The sequence below is a fragment of the Mastomys coucha genome, unplaced genomic scaffold (genome assembly GCF_008632895.1).
Source record: "Mastomys coucha isolate ucsf_1 unplaced genomic scaffold, UCSF_Mcou_1 pScaffold8, whole genome shotgun sequence".
Classification (NCBI taxonomy): domain Eukaryota; kingdom Metazoa; phylum Chordata; class Mammalia; order Rodentia; family Muridae; genus Mastomys; species Mastomys coucha.
In genome coordinates this window covers 3,020,139-3,039,666 of record NW_022196914.1, presented here as the reverse complement: position 1 = coordinate 3,039,666, position 19,528 = coordinate 3,020,139, and the positions used below count along the sequence as shown (strand labels likewise).

Sequence of the window (19,528 nt, the reverse complement as noted above, 5' to 3'; positions counted from 1 at the left end):
TACTACTATTATAGCCGTTTGTGAAGAAGGAAGCTTAGAGACATTATATGGCTCTTTCAGAGTTACACAGTAGATAGGAGGTAGAGTTCAAGGTCCATTCTCTTTTAATGACTTCAATATAAACATAGTAAAGGAAAGAGGAAAAAAACAGTTTTACACATTTCAAAAGCAGCCCACAGCAGTGCATACAAGAAGACCAAAGCTTGCAACACAAATCTGTAGTTGCTGGTCACTCTCAAAAGTCTCCCTTGGCTGACTTACAGCTGTTTGTCTTCATCTATCCAGTTTCCCAGGGCCTCCTTGGAGAAAGAGGGCCATTGGGTGTGGCCTCTTTCTTTTGTCACTGTGAGAATCTCACAGAAACCCTATACCCTGCCATATCTCAAAGACTCAGTGAGACTGAATGCAGCTCCCCCCAACCCCTATCATCAGGGCAAACCCACATTTGTTAAGAATGAGGCAAGTCATGGGTGCCCAGCTCTTCGGGCAGTGGGGTCGTGCCCCTGGACCAGAGGCATGTGAAAGACCAGAGGTTGCAAGGCCCAAGAGGCCTGCAAATGCAAGTGATAGACTGGTTCCTGGCTACACTGACTAAGATGAGGCTGAGATTTAGCATCTGATGTCCATCTCCTCTGCCGCTTTCCAGCAGAGCATGTGCCTTTCATTCACTTACTCAGCAGCACTGTCTGTCCTGCCAGGATTTGGAGGTAGCGTTATCTCCTTCTGTAAAAATCTGTACATGGATGTGAAAGAAGAGACCTGGGCATAGTTGTTACCTGGTCGCTGCAGAAGGTAGAAGGATGGAGAAGCTCATTTAGTGCATCTTCCTGGGGCCCATGCCTTGGATCCCCTTACTTTAGCTTCTGTATCTGTCCTGCACGCAAACTCCAAGAATGATGGCATATTCTGATGCCTGTCAGGACTATGTATAGGGGAATGGTTGAATGAGCTGCCCCTTCTTCCCTGTGCCAGGCTGACATACACAGAAACAGTTCAATTACGGCCTCAGGATATTGAGCAAGAAGGGGGAAAAGACGGGAACTAAAAAGTGTCTATTCAGCCCATATACTTCTGCTCTCATTCCCACCAAGCATGTGATATGCAAAAGAGCAAAGCCAGAGTTCTACCAGCCACCATTACATAGAAGGGCAGTAACTTGTGAGGACTTTGGTACCAAGGTCTGCCTGTATACCTGGAGCTGCCACCTTGTCGTGGAAGCCGAGTTGCTATGCTCTTGATTGGGAAAGTCCCCTCACCCAGTATGTGCAATACTTGGGGCCTAAGTCTGCTTGTGGTCTAGAGATGAAGTGAGGTGCGTGTGGGTGGTATATGTGCTGGAGAGCCCCATGGACTCAGTTCTAATGTTCTTGTGAGACTCTTCTTCAAACTCTGGGGCAAATAAGATACAAGGTGACAATTCCTGTTAAGAAACAACAACTAGGATTTTAGCAAATTGTACTTCGTTTCTTCCTTCCTTCATAACATTAAAGACCACCTTTGTAAGTCAAGTACTATCCCCAGCCCAGATAAGTGAACAAGGCATGTTGACTACTGAGACTTTAACATATGGCAGGGCATACATAGGGTTTCTGTGAGATTCTCACAGTGGCAAGTCATACTAGAGATGCCCACTGTCCTCCCAGGAAGAAGTGTCCTTCATAGGGGAGTGAACAACAGCCCCCTTGCACTCTCCCAGTGACCTACTTCAGACAGCTCTCAGAACAAGAGATTCTTATAGTTTGATAAGGGCTGTAAAATGGAGAAACAAAAGAAGTTAGTATGAACCTTAGCTCCTCTCTCTGCATTTCCCACCAGCTGTCATACAGGATCCCTCTTTTTCTTTCTAAGGAAACTGAAAGTACACTCATGGGCCTGAAGTCTATCCTTCCGTAGGGTTCCTTTGAGGACCTTTACAATCACAGCGCATCTTTTGGTGGGTGTTTTGACATCTTCTAGGATGTAGCTGTCAGAGAATTTTTTTCATTTGGGTAGTAGATATGGCAAAGGGAGAATGTCTTCTCTGTAAGTCTTTCAGGATAACATATTGACCTAACATTTCCTCCTCATCTGGAGCAGTGGCTTTTCATCCTTCCTAATGCTGCAACCCTTTAGCACAGGTCCTCATATTGTGGTGATGCCCAATCATAAAGTTATTTTCATTGCAATTTCATATCTTGCTACTGTTATGAATCATAATGTAATTATCTGATATGCAGGCTATCTGATGTGTGGTGTTGCAGCTCACAGGTTGAGAGCAATTGATCTAGAGGCAAGAAGACACACCATAAAGGATGTATGTTTTGTTACCTTGCATCCTTCTTGAGATACTGTTAACTGAAGAGTTGGAAAGAATTGCTTGTCTTAAAAGAAACCTGATAGGCTGGGGAAAGGTCTCAGTGGGGAAAGCGCTTATCAGGCAAGCATGAGGAGTTAATTTTGAATCCTAGGAACTCGGATAAAGCCCTGTGGCATGGATAAAACCATGTTGCAAGATAGGAAGCTTGGAGTCCTGCTGTATAGTCCTGTAAACGGTGCTGAATGGGGAGGAGACCATGTCACAAACAAGATAAAGGTACCAGTGAATGTGCTCACGTGCGCTCTCTCTCTCTCTCACACACAAATCACTCAAAGTTTCTTTTTTTCAAGTCAAATGTTAGACCTTCTAGTCACTACACCATTAGAGGTAAAACCTCTTCTGGGGATTTTATTAAATGCCCAGGGCTACCGTTTGCTTGGGAGTGATTTAAAGAAAACGATGAATGTCTCTATCTTTGTGGGTACGGATGCCAAGCCTAAGCTGTTATTCCCCCATCCTATTCTGCTCTAGGGTACAACACAAGAAAAGACAAGTCAGTGTAGAAAGGGGCAGTGAGCTGGGAGGATCAAATGCATGTGTGGGATATCAGAATCCCTTCTTCATTACCTATGTAAATTCCTCTAGCTCTAACTCAGCCCACCCTCACTCAGGTTGAGAAGTCAGACCCCATTCTATATTGGACCAGGAAAATGGTAACCGCTCACATCTGTTGTTGTCAACATGCTTGCTTCTCTGTTTCCACATTAGTTGGAGAATTTATTATTGTCGCTTCATTTTTGCAATGATAAAACTTCCACTCAGTTACAAAGTAATAGATAATATTCTGGGTCTTTAAAAAATAGTAACCAACCTGAAACCGATGGCCAAGACAGACCTTTTTCAAATATGGTGATCTGGTGCTGGTGGCTACATGTGAATTCTTCTGGCATTTAAAGCCCCAATGGATATGTTTGGGAATGAAAAGCATTTGGCCAAGAGTCTGTCTTCAACACAGTCCTAACAGCTTCCTTCATGCTTCCTAAGGGATCTAAGTGCAGTTTGATAGCACTGGGCTCCCTTCTACTGCTCAGCCAAGAAGTGCATTTGGCAGCAGGGCCACACCCTTCCACCACCAAAAACTGATACAGAGCAGATGAATTTCAAGTGAATGGATGTCTCAGTGAAAGCTCGTGATACCTACATGATGGTCAAGAGCTTTGTGAACCAAGTGTGCCCCAGTCCCAGTCCATCAAAGGAAGCCATCCCTCCACTGAGCTTACGTTCTGTGGCGTTAGGGCTGCATGGTTTCCAGACCCACTGGTGATGGAGATGGGAGTGGGTTATTTAGGAGTGGAAGGAAGACATGGAGTCTGTTGATTTTTCTTTGGCTTTCGTGGCCACTTCTTCTTCCTTACCTCAAGACTTCTGCCCAGAGAGAAACATCACAAGCCACACCATGCAGGATTGGCTCCTATGTAATGTGTGGAAAAAACAAACAAACAAACAAACAAACAAACAAACAAACCAACTAACCAACCAAAACCAAAAAAAGCCAGTGGCTTTTCTCTGCTGTATTTTGTCCTTTCTTTTGGCCTTGTTAGAGTTTCCACCTCTGAGCTTCTAAAGATCTTAGAGATTTACACGTACATTGGAGAATGAGACGTAAAAACCTACAGGGTTAGGGGTAGAGAGAGTGCTGAGTGCTTAAGGACACTGGTCGTTGTTCCTGAGGACCTAGGTTCAGCTCTCAGTACCCATACTGTGGTTCACAATCTGCTATACCTCCAATTCCCGTGGATTTTGATGCCCTCTTCTGTTCTCCATGGGTACTGCACGCGGTTGAGGAACATAGATATCCAAATATTAACAACAAAAACAAAACCAACATGGACAGAAAAAAAAGCTCATGAGGTCTCAACCCTACATTAAGACGTAAAGGCAACTAAGGAATGCAGAATTCAGGAGAGATGCTCTTTCCCAGGGAAAAGCACACAGGTTGGTCAGGCAATAACAAATGTCAGCCTAGAGGAATATACATAGAAGTAACATTATACAAAGCGAGCAGGCCGTGTTTATGAATTTAGAAATATATCTCTGTAGCGACAGTGAAAATAAAAGAAGGTATGAATTTGAATAGGAGTGAGAGGGGGAGACATTTGATATCTAATTATGATCCCCCACACAAATGTTTTAACTTGGCTTATCTAGAGTTTTTCTTTTCACAAAAAAGTATATAATTTGATGACTACGGTATTTGATAGAAAATATAAGGAAAATAAAAAAAGATTAAATGTTTAAAATGTTAGAATGAGTCGAGAACTGTCACAGTTTCATTCTTGACGAACGTCTTGAGCAGTTATTATTATTATTATTTTTTTTTTAGAGTGGGGAAAAGAAATCCTCAAGGTCAGCTGAGAATACAGGGATGACTTTCAACAAACCCACAGTGCTCCCTCCCCCTTCCTTCTGGCTCCGCCCTTTTGATTTGGATAACAAGTTCCCTAAGAGCTAGAGTGCACAGAGAGGCCCTGTCTGGTGTGCAACCCTACCCAGACTGCTCGGGAGAGGCCCTGTCTGGTTTGCACCCTATCCTCCATTGCTCCCCGTGTTTCTTGTCAGCCTCTTGTCCTCCACGGGTCCTCATGTTCCCTTGTTCCCCGCTGAGACTCTTAGGCTTACTTTCCTGATCCAGTGGACACACACAGGTAAATGTCCTCTGGGTGTCCGTCCGAATGGATGGACGGTCACCGCTCACATGAGACACAGGAGATAGACTTGGCAATCTGCTTTAGACTCCTTTTTCTGACTCACATTCTTACTTCCTGTCAGCTTGTCCCTGCCTCTCAACCTCCCAAGTATCTCTGGGATTTCGCCCTTCCCTCCCCCGCTGAGCACTGCCAAACTTCCTGTTTTGGCACTAATATAGCTTCTTACAGTACTGCTCTTCTTCAAATGGGATCCTTTCCTCGTAGGCGTGTCATGATCTCCCTGTGATAAATGAATTGTATTTGCTTAAAGCATTTCATTGGCTTTCTAACCCTTAGGATTAAAAAAAAATTTTTTTTTTTTGTTTTTTTTTTAAGTTTTTTGAGTTCTGGGTATTGAACCTATGAACTTACTCATTCTAGGTAAGTGCTATAATAATCCATATTCCAAGCCCTCAATGGCAAGTGGCACTTTATTAACTTGGAAGCCATCTATAGTCACACTCAGCATCCACTTCCCTCACATCCATGCCTGCCTCTCCTGTGTCTTCACCTGGACTCCTGCACATCTGTATTTGAGCTCAGGCCACATTACTCCTTCACACTCAAGCCTTGTTTTGCCCTTTACAGTACTTACGGCATCACATGGAAATACCGTTATGCCCTGGATTCATTAAACATTGTCATGTTCCAGTTAACAAGCTGTTGGTAGTTGATGATGCTGAGAGAGGGAGAATCATCTTTCTTGAGGAATATAGCTAAGGCAGGTTCCCCAGGCTCCAGTGGGTGACCCAACATTCATGTGGATACTGGCAGTGCTAATTGTCTCTGTGAACTTAATTAATTAATCAATTAATTAATAATTATAAAACGAGCACATGGAAATGAGGAGATAAGCCAGAAAGTCCTGGGAAAAACTGAGGGTGCACTAGGGGGTGGATATGATCAGGATACATTGTATACATGTATAAAAATTTCAAATGTGTATTTAAAGCATCAGGGGACATTTATGCTAACAACTTATAATCAAAGCAAGGTTTTAATCTTTATTAGATCTTGATTTGGACAAAAAAATGAGTATTACAAAATAATTTGGACTCAGATGAAGAAATTTCAAGATGAGCCATCAATAATATAAAGCTCGTATACTTTATAAGTTTCATAATCATTTTGTAAGAGATGTGTGCTGAAAAAAATAAGAACTAGTCATTCCATTTTACATAGTTTATATACTCAAGTGGTTTAGGAAGTAATTTATGTAAGCACAAATGTGTCAAAATGTTAAAAATCTGAATGAATTTAAATGATGAGGATGAGGGGTTTCAGGTATTATTGTTTAAGCTTTTCTGTAGATTTGAACTAAAAAAATTGAAACAGAACAACATTAACAATGAAAAGGGAAATGTAGACGGGAGCATTTTCACGTTCAGACAGATGTCTAGCTGCCTGTGAGAGTCTGATCCCATAGTGGTCTAGAGAGCTGGCATGGCTTGCTATACTTAGTCCCATAATGAAAGTCACCTGCCTGACCTCAGCAGCGGGCATTAGCTTTGCAATTCATGATGTGATGAACCTTCAAAATTCTCCTCCTGGCTTCTTCATGCCATTGTTTCTCTTGAGATCTACAGGCTGACCTGAATTATGACCTTGAGAAGTCCACATGGGAAACAGAAAACAAAGTTTGCATGAGCTGTAAAATCATACACATGTAAATGCATCTCCCCCAAGTCAGTGGCCAGATAAAGAGGAGAAGCATCAAGGGATGACTTTTTCCTGGAGAAATAACATCTCTATCATTCAGGACTTGGTTCTTGGTCCATCATGATGAACAAGACAGATTTTTGTAGGGGAAGTAGTGAGCCCAGAGAAACCCCAGGAAAGTCAGGATGGTCTGTGGCAAATAATGGCAGCAAATAGGCACCAGGAAGAATAGAAATTGAATTCTGACTTTCTTTGAGCACATACTCTTTTATATTAAAAAGACCAAGGGGTTGTTGAGATGGCTCAGTGGTTTAGAGTACTTGCTGTTCTTCCGGAGAGCCCAGGTTCAATTCCCAGCACCCACATGGTGGCTCAAATTCCAGGGCATCTGATACCCTCTTTGGTCCTCCACAGACAATGTATGCCTGTGCTGCACGGGCATACATGCAGATAAAATATACATACATTAAACAAACAAACAAACAAATGACCAGAAAAATGTGACAAATCCTCACCAATTCTTGCTGATGGACACCACATTGTTGTAACATATTATGGCTTAGTTATTTTTAAAATGACTCAAACAGATAAAGAAACCAGACATTGTTTCAGCCTCTCATGGAACAAAAGATTTTCATGTAGCCTTGTCCCATGCCAGCTGGAGACACTGTCACCTGTAGCAATGCTCTGTTATTCCCCTCACTCCCTCTGAATTGAAGGAAGAGGAAGCAGAGCTTCAAAGCTGAGGTTCTCCTGAATATAAAACCCCACACATTTTAATTTTAAATCACCAGACTCAGGTGTTTTGGATATGATATTTCCCCCTTAGTTCCCATCAGTAGAAGAAAGAGGGGAGCAAACAAACCACAGGACAACAGAAACATAAGTGACCTTCCCCCCATAGGATGTAATTTGTGTCTTCCCCCTTATTTTGGAAGGTAAGAAAACAAAATGGCTCTCACTTTTAATCTTCCTGGTTTGTGGGACATAATGACATTTAACTACCCCCCCCAGCTTAGTAGCACAATTGATGGTTCCTTTGTACATGAAGCTTAATGTAGCTTTCTCTAAAAATGCATGAAAGCAAAATGATCTACACAGCTTTTGTTACCATAGTAACAAATAGTACCATGTTGCATTGTAAATCTTATCTGGTGGTGGAAACAAGGCCTGGGATTCTCTGAAGCATCTAAGGACTCAAGATTCTGGAATAGTACAGTGTTTTTAATATTTCTAAGGTCAGATTTGAAAGGCAGAACGACTATAAGGCTGGATAGGACAGGACTGAGGGCACAGCATTTCTCGGGTTTGAACGAAGGCAGAAAAATGGCTACCTGTCATGATGTACCTGTCAAGCCCAGTTTGACAAATACATACAAAATGAAGAAACTGAGGAGAAACTACCCTTTGTCTATAGTCAAAGGAAAGGAGAACAGAAATCAATAACTCTCCTGGGTGATAAGTCAGCTTGCAGAGAATCTAATTAGGGTTAATCATCTCTCAAAAACTTTTTACAACATTTTTTTTGTGTGTGTATTTGAAAGCACATGCCTATGTATTAGGTCACACTCATGTCATCACTTAAATGCCGAGGTCAGAGGACAACCTTAGGTGTTGGTCCTGCTGGCTCATGGGCCTCTGAGGGAATCTCTTCTCTTTGCCTGCTGTCTTGACAGAGCAGTGCTAGGATGACACATAGCATCATGTCTGACTTTGATATGGTTTCAGAGAATACAAACTCAGGCTGGCAGGCTTGTGTGATGAGCGCTTCTATGTGCTGACCACCTCCCCCGCTCTCAACTCTGCAGTGCTCTTAATGTAACCAAGTACAGCTATCTTATAGAGAAACATGCGAAATATTACTCACAACTTATTCCCCTTTGAACCCCAGGACATATTGTTTACATGCCAATGAGGAACTGCAGGAGAAATGATTCAATAATTCAAGGTTATTTTGGAAAAAAACAAATTCATAGTGTGATGTCTATTACAGAACGAGATATTTTAAGCCTCAAGGAAGCAGAGTGGTCACGAAAAATCATTCCAGGATGGTGGAGCCTGAAATACTACTTGAGAGATGAGTAGCATTCGGTGGGATGGGAGAGAAAGTGTGAATAAGGAAGTGTTCAGAGACTAAATATTTTCAAAATTCTTATATGCCATGAGGTAAACAGATACAGGGAGTATTCTTCTTTTTATAGAGGTCTGGGGAACTGAAACAGAGAAGTCTAAATTCCCATGGACTCAGCTCATCTCAGCTGCTCCTTCTTTAGTTGGGGTTTGATCACTAGACCACTGTGACATTAACCTGTGTGTGAAGCCTTTGAGGGGAGTCTAGATAAGTTTGGGTAGAGTTTGACAATGGTGATGGGGCTTGAGGAGTGATGGCAAACCCGCCTCAGACAGGACAGAGTCTGTAGGGACACAGAGTAAGGCTATATTGTTCAAGTGCATGGCTCTGTGCTCTTGAGAGAGTGATTAATACAGAACAATGAACAACAGTGATCTCTCCCTCCCTCCTCTCTCTTTCTTTCCCTCTCTCCCTGTCCCCCTCTCTCACTCTTTCTGAATAGGTAAGGGTTAGTGGAAGGAGGAGGCAGAATAATATCTGTTTAAAAGAATGTATGCATGCATGAACCTTTCATTCTCTTCAGTAGTCTTCCTTGATCAAAATGAACATCATAGTGACTAAAACTATAACTCAATGGGTAGATTTCTTCATTGGCACAGACAAGTCCTCATGTTCATCCCTCGACCTCACAAATGAATAAATAAACTAAAACCAAAACCATTCGCTTTGCTATATTTAAAACATTGATTTGATATAAGTTTTACTGGTATCATTAACCCCCAAACTATAAGTCATGTGAGAGTAAAAAAAACAATAGACTTCTAGGAATATGAGACAGAGATGATTAAGAGTACCAGTAGGCTACTCATGATTCTAGTAATAACCCATAAATATATGTACATACATATATGTGTATATATGTCTATAGACATAGACATATATATGGTAAAATGATATTCATGTGCTTTTACTACAGCCTCAGCCCAGGCTGCCAATAGTCCCAGCCATCTTCTCCAATTAAAATTAAACCCTCATTTAAAACTATTGTGGACACAGGATCCTTAAGTAACTATTTTGTGAAACAAAACAGTTTGTATGCAACTCGAAAGTGCTAGCAAATATTTGTTTTGGGTAAATGAGTGGTTTTGTTTATTGGGGGATAAAAGTAAGTCTTAGTTGTAGCCATCAAAAAGAGCTGTAAATAATTAGTCAATTGGCTGAGAAAACATCAGAATATCTCTGACAATGCTTGACCATCTAAGAAACAGCTCCCTCTGCTTCTTCCCTTCTTAAGTATTGTTTAGGAGGCCATTTACCTTATATTTGCACATTACATATTCTAGAGCCTTGATCATAAGCTCTTTGGTCTCATTGGATACTTAAAACTTACTGGAGTACTCTGAAGAACTTTTAACAATATGGTAATCACTGAGAGCATTTCTATTTTTTATTAATCCATTTAAAATAATACATCAAATAGTAATAAGACTATCACTTTTATGGACCTGATATTTCCCCATTATACACTCTATTAGGAGGCACAGCTTTGTTGTACAGTTTTACAAGTGTCTTTAATGTCTGCTATGACAGAAAGCAGCTGTGTCCTCATATTTGCTCAGCATTTAATCGGCTGCGATATTGTTTTGGATAATATATTTGAAGACACGGCCTCACATACATATGGTGTTGGAAAGTGGAAGAATATCATATTTGTTTTTTCAGATGGTTATATAGTCTCTGGAAAATCCCACTGAACATTCTCAAGAATGAGAATCCAGAAGATAACTGACCCCTTTGCATTATTTTTTTTTTGTTTGTTTGTTTTTTTTTTGGTTTTTCGAGACAGGGTTTCTCTGTGTAGCCCTGGCTGTCCTGGAACTCACTCTGTAGACCAGGCTGGCCTCGAACTCAGAAATCCACCTGCCTCTGCCTCCCAAGTGCTGGGATTAAAGGCGTGCGCCACCACTGCCCAGCTGCATTATTATATAAGCATTCTGGACCTCGTGGATTGCTGGCGAGTGAGTGGGCAATTTCTAATAGCCTTGGAACTTTACTTGGAGCTGTGACGCTCTGGCCCTTCTCTAGTTGATGTGAATCTATAGCTTTCCAAGATGCATGAGGTTTCCTATTGCCTGTGGTTGAACACAAACCTTCTTATTTCCAGGTCTGTGACCAGCATCTAGCCTTTGCTTTCAAACTCACTACACTTTACAACAATGCCATGACAGCTACTGTGATTGTGTATGGAGTGATAAAGTGTCTGAGGTAAAAGTCACTCCTCATACTCAATTTGATTCTTAGGTTTATATATTTCTTTATTAAAATATTGTCAATGAATTAGTAAGATGCTTCAGGGGGTAAATGCACTGGGTGCTGAGCTTGGTGCCCTGAGCTTCATCTCAAGACCCACAAGGTAGAAGGAGAGAATCAATTACAGGCTCTCTGACTTCTATATGTGAACACGGCACTTGCACATACCCCCAAAATGAACAAGCAAATAAATGTAGTTTTCTCAAAAAAAGCAAAAAAAAAAGAATGTAGTTTTTTAAAAGTCCAAGTATAATTAGAATATTATTAATATTTAAAAGACTTAACTTTTGTCAAAGAGACACATTCATAAATTATAGTTGATTGATATGTATAAATAAGTATCTATCAATTATTTCTATTCAAGTCTTGTCCTCCTGGGTCATAGGACTTAAAGTCCAACTCTAACAATATTGTGAGGAGAGGGGTTCACAATTCTTTTTAAGATTTGTTTTTATCCTGTGTGCACGTGCATGAATGCACGTCAGCATGTGCACACGAGTGTGGGTGTCCATGGAAGCTTAAATCTTTAGATCTTCTGAAGCTGGAGATACAGACGATTGTGAACTACATGGTATGAGCACTGGGACTGAACCCAGGTCCTCTGCAAGAGCAGTGTGTGCTCTTAACCACTGAGCCATCCCTCTAGACTCTCCAATTCTTGATATCCCAAAAGGCAATTATGGAATTGCACATTTGATAAATATAAACTCAATATTCAATTTAAACTCCTTGTAAGAAAAAGAACTCATGTGACTCAGAGGGTGATAAATTCCTTATTTATCTTGTAACTGGGAATAAAGGCAAGATGGTGCCTTTAAATAGGAAATAGAGTGAAAAACCCCAAGGAACAACTTTTTCTCCTTTGTAGTCGGTGTAGAATTCTAATAGTTTTCTTGAGAAATGAACAAAGATGACATTTTTCCTCCTTTGGGCCTAAACAGGGGTCAGCACACATTTCAAAAATAAATCTCTCTTAGCTGATTTGATGCAGCTGTCATCCACAGCTGTGCAAGCAGGGGCAGGGCAGAATCAACAGTTTGTTGCAGATTTACATTTAACATTTGGCAGAACTCATGAAATGTAGATTACTTGTTTCAGGATCGTTTGCTTTTCTTTCTGCCCCTTTCATGATGACTTTAAATTCATGTCACACCACCACATAACTGGGCAGCTAGATAGGAGCTGCCAATTTTATCTCATGAACACTTGGTAACCAGCTTTTGAACCCAGATTAAGCACTAAGTATGTTGTGTCAGGTGGGTAAATGATGAATAAAGTCCTCATGCAGGAGAAGTATTAAATAGACACAAGATCTGCCACAAATGACGTAGTTCTCAATAAAACCATTGATAAGCGTCTAGAGCGGTGTTGTTCAATATCTTGGACAGATTATTTTTTGCAAAAATAGAAATGTTCTACAGCTGTGGTTGAGGGTAGTATTCATAACCACATCTCCTTATGGAGCACCTGATATGTGTCTAATGTAGCTGAGGAACTGAATCTTAAGTTGATTAGCAACATTTTTGAGATAGTATCTTGCTATGTTGTCTTGAAGTCCTGGGTTCAAGTGATCTTATTCTCATTTGCCTCCTGATTAAGGTACTACAGGGATATGTCACCCCACTCAGCTCTTCATTTTCTTTCTTTCTTTTCTTTTGTTTTTTAAAGATTTATTTATTATGTACATAGTGTTCTGCCTGCATATCAGAAGAGGGCACCAGATCTTATTATAGATGGTTGTTAGCCACCATGTGGGTGCTGGGAATTGAACTCAGGACCTCTGGAAGAGCAGTAAGTGCTCTCAACCTCTGAGCCATCACTTCAGCCCCAGCTCTTCATTTTTAATTGTTTAAAATTCAAATGGGCATATGTGGCTAGGGTCAACATTGTTGGATAATGAGTGCAGTTCTAAAGCCTAGGACCAAATGCTAACCATTTGTTATCTAAACCTTTCAGATACTAGATCACACCTAGGTGTGTCACTAGATTTTGGATTCCTTCTACAGGAAGTCAACTTACTAATCTTGTTATTAAAGCTCAAATTTGGGTTTATGTCAAGATTCATATACAACTTCCTTCAGTCCAAAGCTAAGAATATATCTGAAGACAACCTCTAGAAGACCCACTGTATTCTAGCCTTTAAAGAAGGTGGAAGATTTCTATACTTTGAAGAAAAACTAGAGTCTAAGCTTTTGATAACTAAAGAAAGCACTTGAGCTTTTTGATATTATAATACTCTATAAACTGAAAAATTAGGCTACCACTATCTCTATAAAAGAGTCAGAGAAAACCAAGATAAGATATGTCAATTAAATCTCTTGAGAACACTGTGGTATGGCTCTAGCAGGGCCAAAGACACAATAGTGCCTAGGGGAAAATTCAGAAATCAAGATCTCATGTTCACAGAGATAAAGCAAAACCTAAAAAACTGGAAGGGATACAGTTTATAGTCAAAAGTTCCCTGAGTAGTTGTGCAGACCAAGAGAAAGATGCGAATAGAGTTTAAAGTTGAAGAGTCAGAGACTGACAAAGAGCACTTGAAGCATTACTGCTTTAGAGCACACTTTTTTTTAATTGGATATTTTCTTTATTTACATTTCAAATGTTATCCCCTTTCTCAGTTTCCCTCCCTCTCAGAAACACCCTATCACATCCTCCCTCCCCCTGCTTCTATGAGGGTATTCCTTCACCTACCCACCCACTCCCACCTCCCTGCCCTCGATTCCCTTACACTGGGGCATCTATCGAGTCTTCATAGGACCAGGGACCTCTCCTTTCATTGATGCATGACAAGGCCATCCTCTGCTATATATGCAACTGGAGCTATGTGTACTCCTTTGTTGATGGCTTAGTCCCTGGAAGTTCTGAGGGGTCTGGTTGGTTGATATTGTTGTTCTTCCTATGTGGTAGCAAACCCCTTTTATTCCTTCAGTCCCTTCTTTAACTCCTCCATTAGGGACCCTGCACTCAGTCCAATGGTTGGCTGCTAACATCCGCCTCTGTATTTGTAAGGCTCTAGCAGGGCCTCTCAGGAGATAGCCATATCAGGCTTCTTTCAGCATGCACTTCTTGGCATCCACAATAGTGTCTGGGTTTGGTGACTGTATATAGGATGAATCCCTAGGCGGGACAGTCTCTGGGTGGCCTTTCATTTAGTCTCTGCTCTATACTTTATCTCCATATTTGTTCCTGTGAGTATTTTGTTCTCCTTCTAAGAAGGACCAAAGCACCCACACTTTGGTCTTCCTTATTATTGAGCTTCATGTGGTCTGTGAATTGTATCCTGGTTATTCAGAGTTTTGGGGCTAGTATCTGCTTATCAGTGAGTGCATACCATGTGTGTTCTTTAGTGACTGGGTTACCTCACTCAGGATGAAATTTTCTAGTTCTATCCATTTGCCTAAGAATTTCATGAATTCATCATTTTTAATAGCTGAGTAGTACTCCATTGTGTAAATGTACCACATTTTCTGTATCCATTCCTCTGTTGAAGGACATCTGGATTCTTTCCAGCTTCTGGCTATTATAAATAAGGCTACTATGAACATAGTGGTGCATGTGTCCTTATTACATGTTGGAGCATCTTCTGGGTATATTATAGCAAACTTTTTAATTCACAAATTAGAAGATTTGAAAAAGATGTGATGAAGCAAGAGAAAGCTGAGCTCACATCTGATAAGGGCAGCAAAGAGAATGTGATGTTTGAAGTCAGGCTGAGTGTAAGCTTCCAGACACTTGGTCTGTTTTTGTCTTTGGCTAAGTTACTTGACTTGAGTTTCTACATTTTCACCTGTTCTATGGAGATAATGTCGGTGAACACTGAGATCAGTGGTGAGCCTAATGTAGCAGGAACTCTAGTCTGTATGAATTCTCAAGGAGCCTTGATTTACCAAGGCTTCTGGCAGAGAGCAGAACAAGTATTAGAAATGTGGCAATGCTCATGAGGGGTAGTAAGTGAATGCAATTTGAGAGGAAGCTTCTAGGTGAAAGAATGGATAATAATGTGCCAGGTAAAGATAGGCTTTTATAATCTCTTTCCTTGAAATTCTGACAAAGGATTTGGGTTATCCATCATAGATAAAGGGAAACAACTTTGGGCTAATGCCCAAAACAGAAGGAGGGTAGCTTAGCCAGTGGAAACACAGAAGGTAAACTCCCAGGAGAGGAAGGGAAAGCAGGTATGAGCACTTCATGTTCACTTCTGCAACTGAAGAAAGGATGCATCAACATGAGCTTGCAAATCCCCATGACTAAAGGTTAAGGCAAGTAGAGAGCTTACTAAGGCCTTGGGTCTATGGGAAGTACTCTCTTCCCAACAAGCAAATAGTCCCAGATACAAGTAGCTTATTTTTGGTCAATGCATCAGTCAAACCATTATTTCCTGTGTGGTGTAGCAACAGGCATTCTCGCAGCTGCTAAGTTAAGGAACTTAGTACCAGCCTGAACATAATGAAAGAAAAAATAATTTAAATGATTACAACACTTGTTCTTGTAGATGAGACATATGTTGACTATGGGTAGTACATACTGGTTAAACTCACCAGTTGAAAAGTAGGAGCAGGAGGATCAGAAATCCTAGGTCAGCCTGATCTACATGCCAGCCTACACTGTGTGCTATCCTGGGCTATGTGGTAAGTATGAGGCGAGCTTCATGAGATCCTGTCCTGGCAGGAAAACCAAATCCAAGAAACCAACCACCCAGGAATACGATGGTACCTTCTGTTGATAGCATGTCAATGAGTTTGGTTCTGAAACTTGCTGTGAATAGGAAATATTCATGAAATAAATAGTAGTGACAAACCTGAAGACAAAGAAGACAACGATGAGGGTTTCCTTGGACACAGAGGTCATCAGTACTACAGTGGAATAGAACCAATTGTGTTTGGCTCAAGTACCACTCTGAGCATGCAGATTAATGGATGAATATTAACCTATTTCTAGGCTTTTAAGCCTATTGGATGAATTATCATCATCCCCATCTTATACAAAGATAGAGAAGCATTCTAACTTTGAAAAACTGTACAGATATGAGAGGGCTATCTGCCATCTGGACTGACATAATCTCAACTCAGGATGATCTGTTGCTCTAACCTCAAAAGATAAAAATGAACATTGCGTGCAGCCATGAATAGATATTTACATACATAAAAAATGGTAGGTGGAAAATTTAATATTATGTCTTATAATTCAAAGATAAGGAGTTAAAGAGATGGGTCAGTGATTAAGAGCACATATGGCTCTTGCAGAAGACCTGGGTTCAGTTCCCAGCACACACATGCACATCATAACTGCTCATAACTCAAGTTCTGTAGGAATCTGATAGCTCTGGCATCTGTGGGCATCTGCACCTATGTGTTACATATCAACACACACACATATATACACAAATCATTTAAAAATTAAGCAATATTTACTATAAAATCACAAATGTATATGTCTAATTGTATGTATCATATGAAAATATATGTGTGCATTTATATGTGTGCATCTATACAATTATTGTGTAATAATGCAAAATGCTTTACATTTTCCATTATTTACAGGTGATTGTTTTTGCAATGCAGGAAATAAAATCCAGGACTTCACACATATCAGGTAAGGACTGTGCCCCTAAGCTATACCCCAGGTCCTTTTAAATGAATATATATTTTCTTTTCTTGACACTGTCTTTAGAAATCCCCTTTGGAGGGAGAAATCATCATCCAGCTGGAACTAAACCAAGATCTAACTATTTGCCTAAGGTGGATCCCTGTGCTTTACAGTACCTAGTGTGCTAACTCATTTGCCTGACTTAGAGGGACAGGAGGAGCAGCTATTGTGTGAAGAAACAATGTGTGAGAACAATGAGCTCTCTTGTAGTCAAATAGGGAACTGTTACTGGGGTGTAGGAAGAGAAAAAAAGTGGAGATTTTACTCCCAGCATATGGGCCACTGTTCTCTGCACAGACACAGACCAGCATCGTGCGTGTCCAGAGGCAGTGTTCAAATGACTAACACAGTGTGGAAAGCTTCACTAAGCCATAGGAAAGATTCCCTTTGTTTTGACACTTTTTTAATTTAAAAAAAAGTGTTTTTCATACAAATATATATCCTTAATATGTTTTCCCTTCTCCCAGTTCCTCCTGGATCCTCCCTACTCATCCACTTTTATGTTATTCCCCCCACCCCCTTTAAAAATAAAGCAAACCCAAGAAATACACATGCACACACAAACACAAGCACATACATACAAACACACATACACATATATCACAAAAAATAGAAATCAAATGTTCAAGAAGTAGACCAATTCTTTTTTTTTTTTTTTTTTAAAGAAGCCCAAACACAGCAAGAGTGGCACAAAAAGTCTATAAAAAATACCACTGAGTTTACTTTGTGTTGGCCAACTCCTGCTAGGCACAGGGACTTCCCTGATGTGTGCTTGATATATCTGGTAAGCCTCCATTGGAAAGAACTAATTTTTCTTCTCTCAGTGGGTATCACTAACAAATGCCTTCTTGGTTAGGGGTGTGTCCGCCTCCTTCTCTCCGTTGACAGCTCAATTTTGAACCACGGCCCTTATGATTGTGTGGCAAGCTCTTGTGGGTAGAACATGCTGAGCATTCCTACACCTGCCAGTGGCTTTTGTTGACTGCTCGGTTGCTCATGGGGACTGGTGTACCACTAAGCCTCTCTCAAGGGGGTATTGTCACTTGGGGTCTCCATTACGTGTAACTCTGCAATATGGAAGAGAAAAAGGAAGTCATAAACTCCATCATTAATCCATGGCTCTGGAGCTTAACTTCTGTTACTGTGATTAAAAAACCTGACCATAGACAGTGTATGGGGGGGGGGCTTATTTGGTCTAGAGTTCTAGGTTACAGTCTTTTATTTCAGGGAGGTCAAATGGGAACTTGCAACATAGTATCCACTGGCCAGAGCAGACAGAGAGGTAAGAATCCACTTGGCTTTCTTCACTCTTAAGCAGTTAATGACCCTGCTCTCTTAAGTAGCCTCAAAGCTTTTGCTTTATTTCAGTATTCTTTTTTAAGTTGTAAAATGCTAGAGTATACAGCATTCATTTCTTAACAGCTAACCAACAGTCAATACAACTGCCTCAGTTATGTCCAACAGACCAACCTAATAAGGATAATTCTTCACCGAGACTCTGTTCCCAGGTGGTTCCAGATTGTGCCAAGTTAACACTTCAAGCTAAAGAGCACACACCGCTTCCTTCTGCTCTCACCTCCCTCTCTCCCACTCTCTTTATCTTGTGGCTTAAAATCTGGCATGAAGAGTGAGTGGAAAGGCTGGAGGGAGAAAAGGCCAGGTTGAGAGTGGCCATAGAGCTCTGACCTAATTCCTCAGTTCTCACTTATAAGGGTGTTTCTGTATACAAACAAATGGGTGTGTCCAAACTGACTATGCCTTGCTCAACTTCAAGGGGCCGTTGCCAATGTGGCTGGGATGCAGACCACTCTCTTGAGATGCGCATTCCATCTGAAGAGCAGGTGTAAGGGCAGAAGAGCCATAGAGTCTGGTTCTTCTGGAGTCTTCCTGCTGCAGTTGAAATTTGTCTTTTAGCTGGAAGACACCAGCTTATAACTGTTTGTTCAGAGACTTTCTTATTTGAGGTACAAGTTTCCTGAAACCTTACATCAAAGACTCAAAGGGAGTTTTATCAGGATGAGGACTTTGCATCCCTTCCCTCTCACTAACCTCCAAAGCCCCCAGTGGCCTGCTGTTCCCAGTCATCCTGAGAGGGAGGTCTCAGAGCTCCTTAGGTGCCATTTCATATTCCAGTTATATACACCATTTCCTTGTTACTATCTTCTCAAGTTAAAATCATCTCAATTCTTAGGTATCCTCAAACTTTTCAATCTATTTCAATTTTTTTTTTTTAGTTTTGTGAAATGCTAGAATAGAAAAAGATACATATCATGTCATGATTATTTTTTTAAAAGTGTGTTCTAGTGAGAAAAAGAGATAGAAGGAGATGATGACATGTCCTTAATGTGTATAAGGGATAGTCACACACACACACACACACACACACACACACACACACACAGTTAATTTATTGGGTTAAATGGGCAGCCAACAAACATCTGGCAGTCTTCCTGTGAATGGGGACACATATTTGGGAAGGTGAGGTGGGAGAGACAGGGAATGTAGTTGTTTTAAATGTTCTGGAGAACAAGGCAGTAGCTGTGTGATTGCTTATTCTTGTGAGTTATGGAACAGGCTCCAACTGAGGATTCACTATTGCCCCACTGTGCCTGTATTGTTCCTAGAGTGAGACTGAAGGGGAGGGGTACTGCTAAGAGCATCTCGGAGAGAGGCACTTGCTTGTGAGGTCCAGAGGACTTGAAGACTGGGCCTTTGAACTGTAGACAATATGATTAGTTAATGAGACTCCTGCAACAGGATCATCTAGGGTGTTTGTTTCTGCTCTGGTTTTCTTCA

General features: G+C 40.9%; 1 protein-coding gene across 4 annotated transcripts in view; it reads right to left on the bottom strand.

Annotated features, from left to right (window-relative positions):
* Window positions 1-19,528, bottom strand: part of Fyb1 (FYN binding protein 1) — a 138,286-nt gene that overhangs the window by 93,436 nt on the left and 25,322 nt on the right. Inside the window, exon 1 of one of the 4 annotated variants that reach the window (XM_031360733.1) lies at window positions 777-993. The exons of the other annotated variants lie outside the window; for them this stretch is intronic. The gene's annotated coding sequence lies outside the window, so the exon portion shown is untranslated. Of the gene's footprint in view, window positions 1-776; window positions 994-19,528 lie in introns of those variants that run through there. 4 annotated transcript variants of the gene reach the window in all.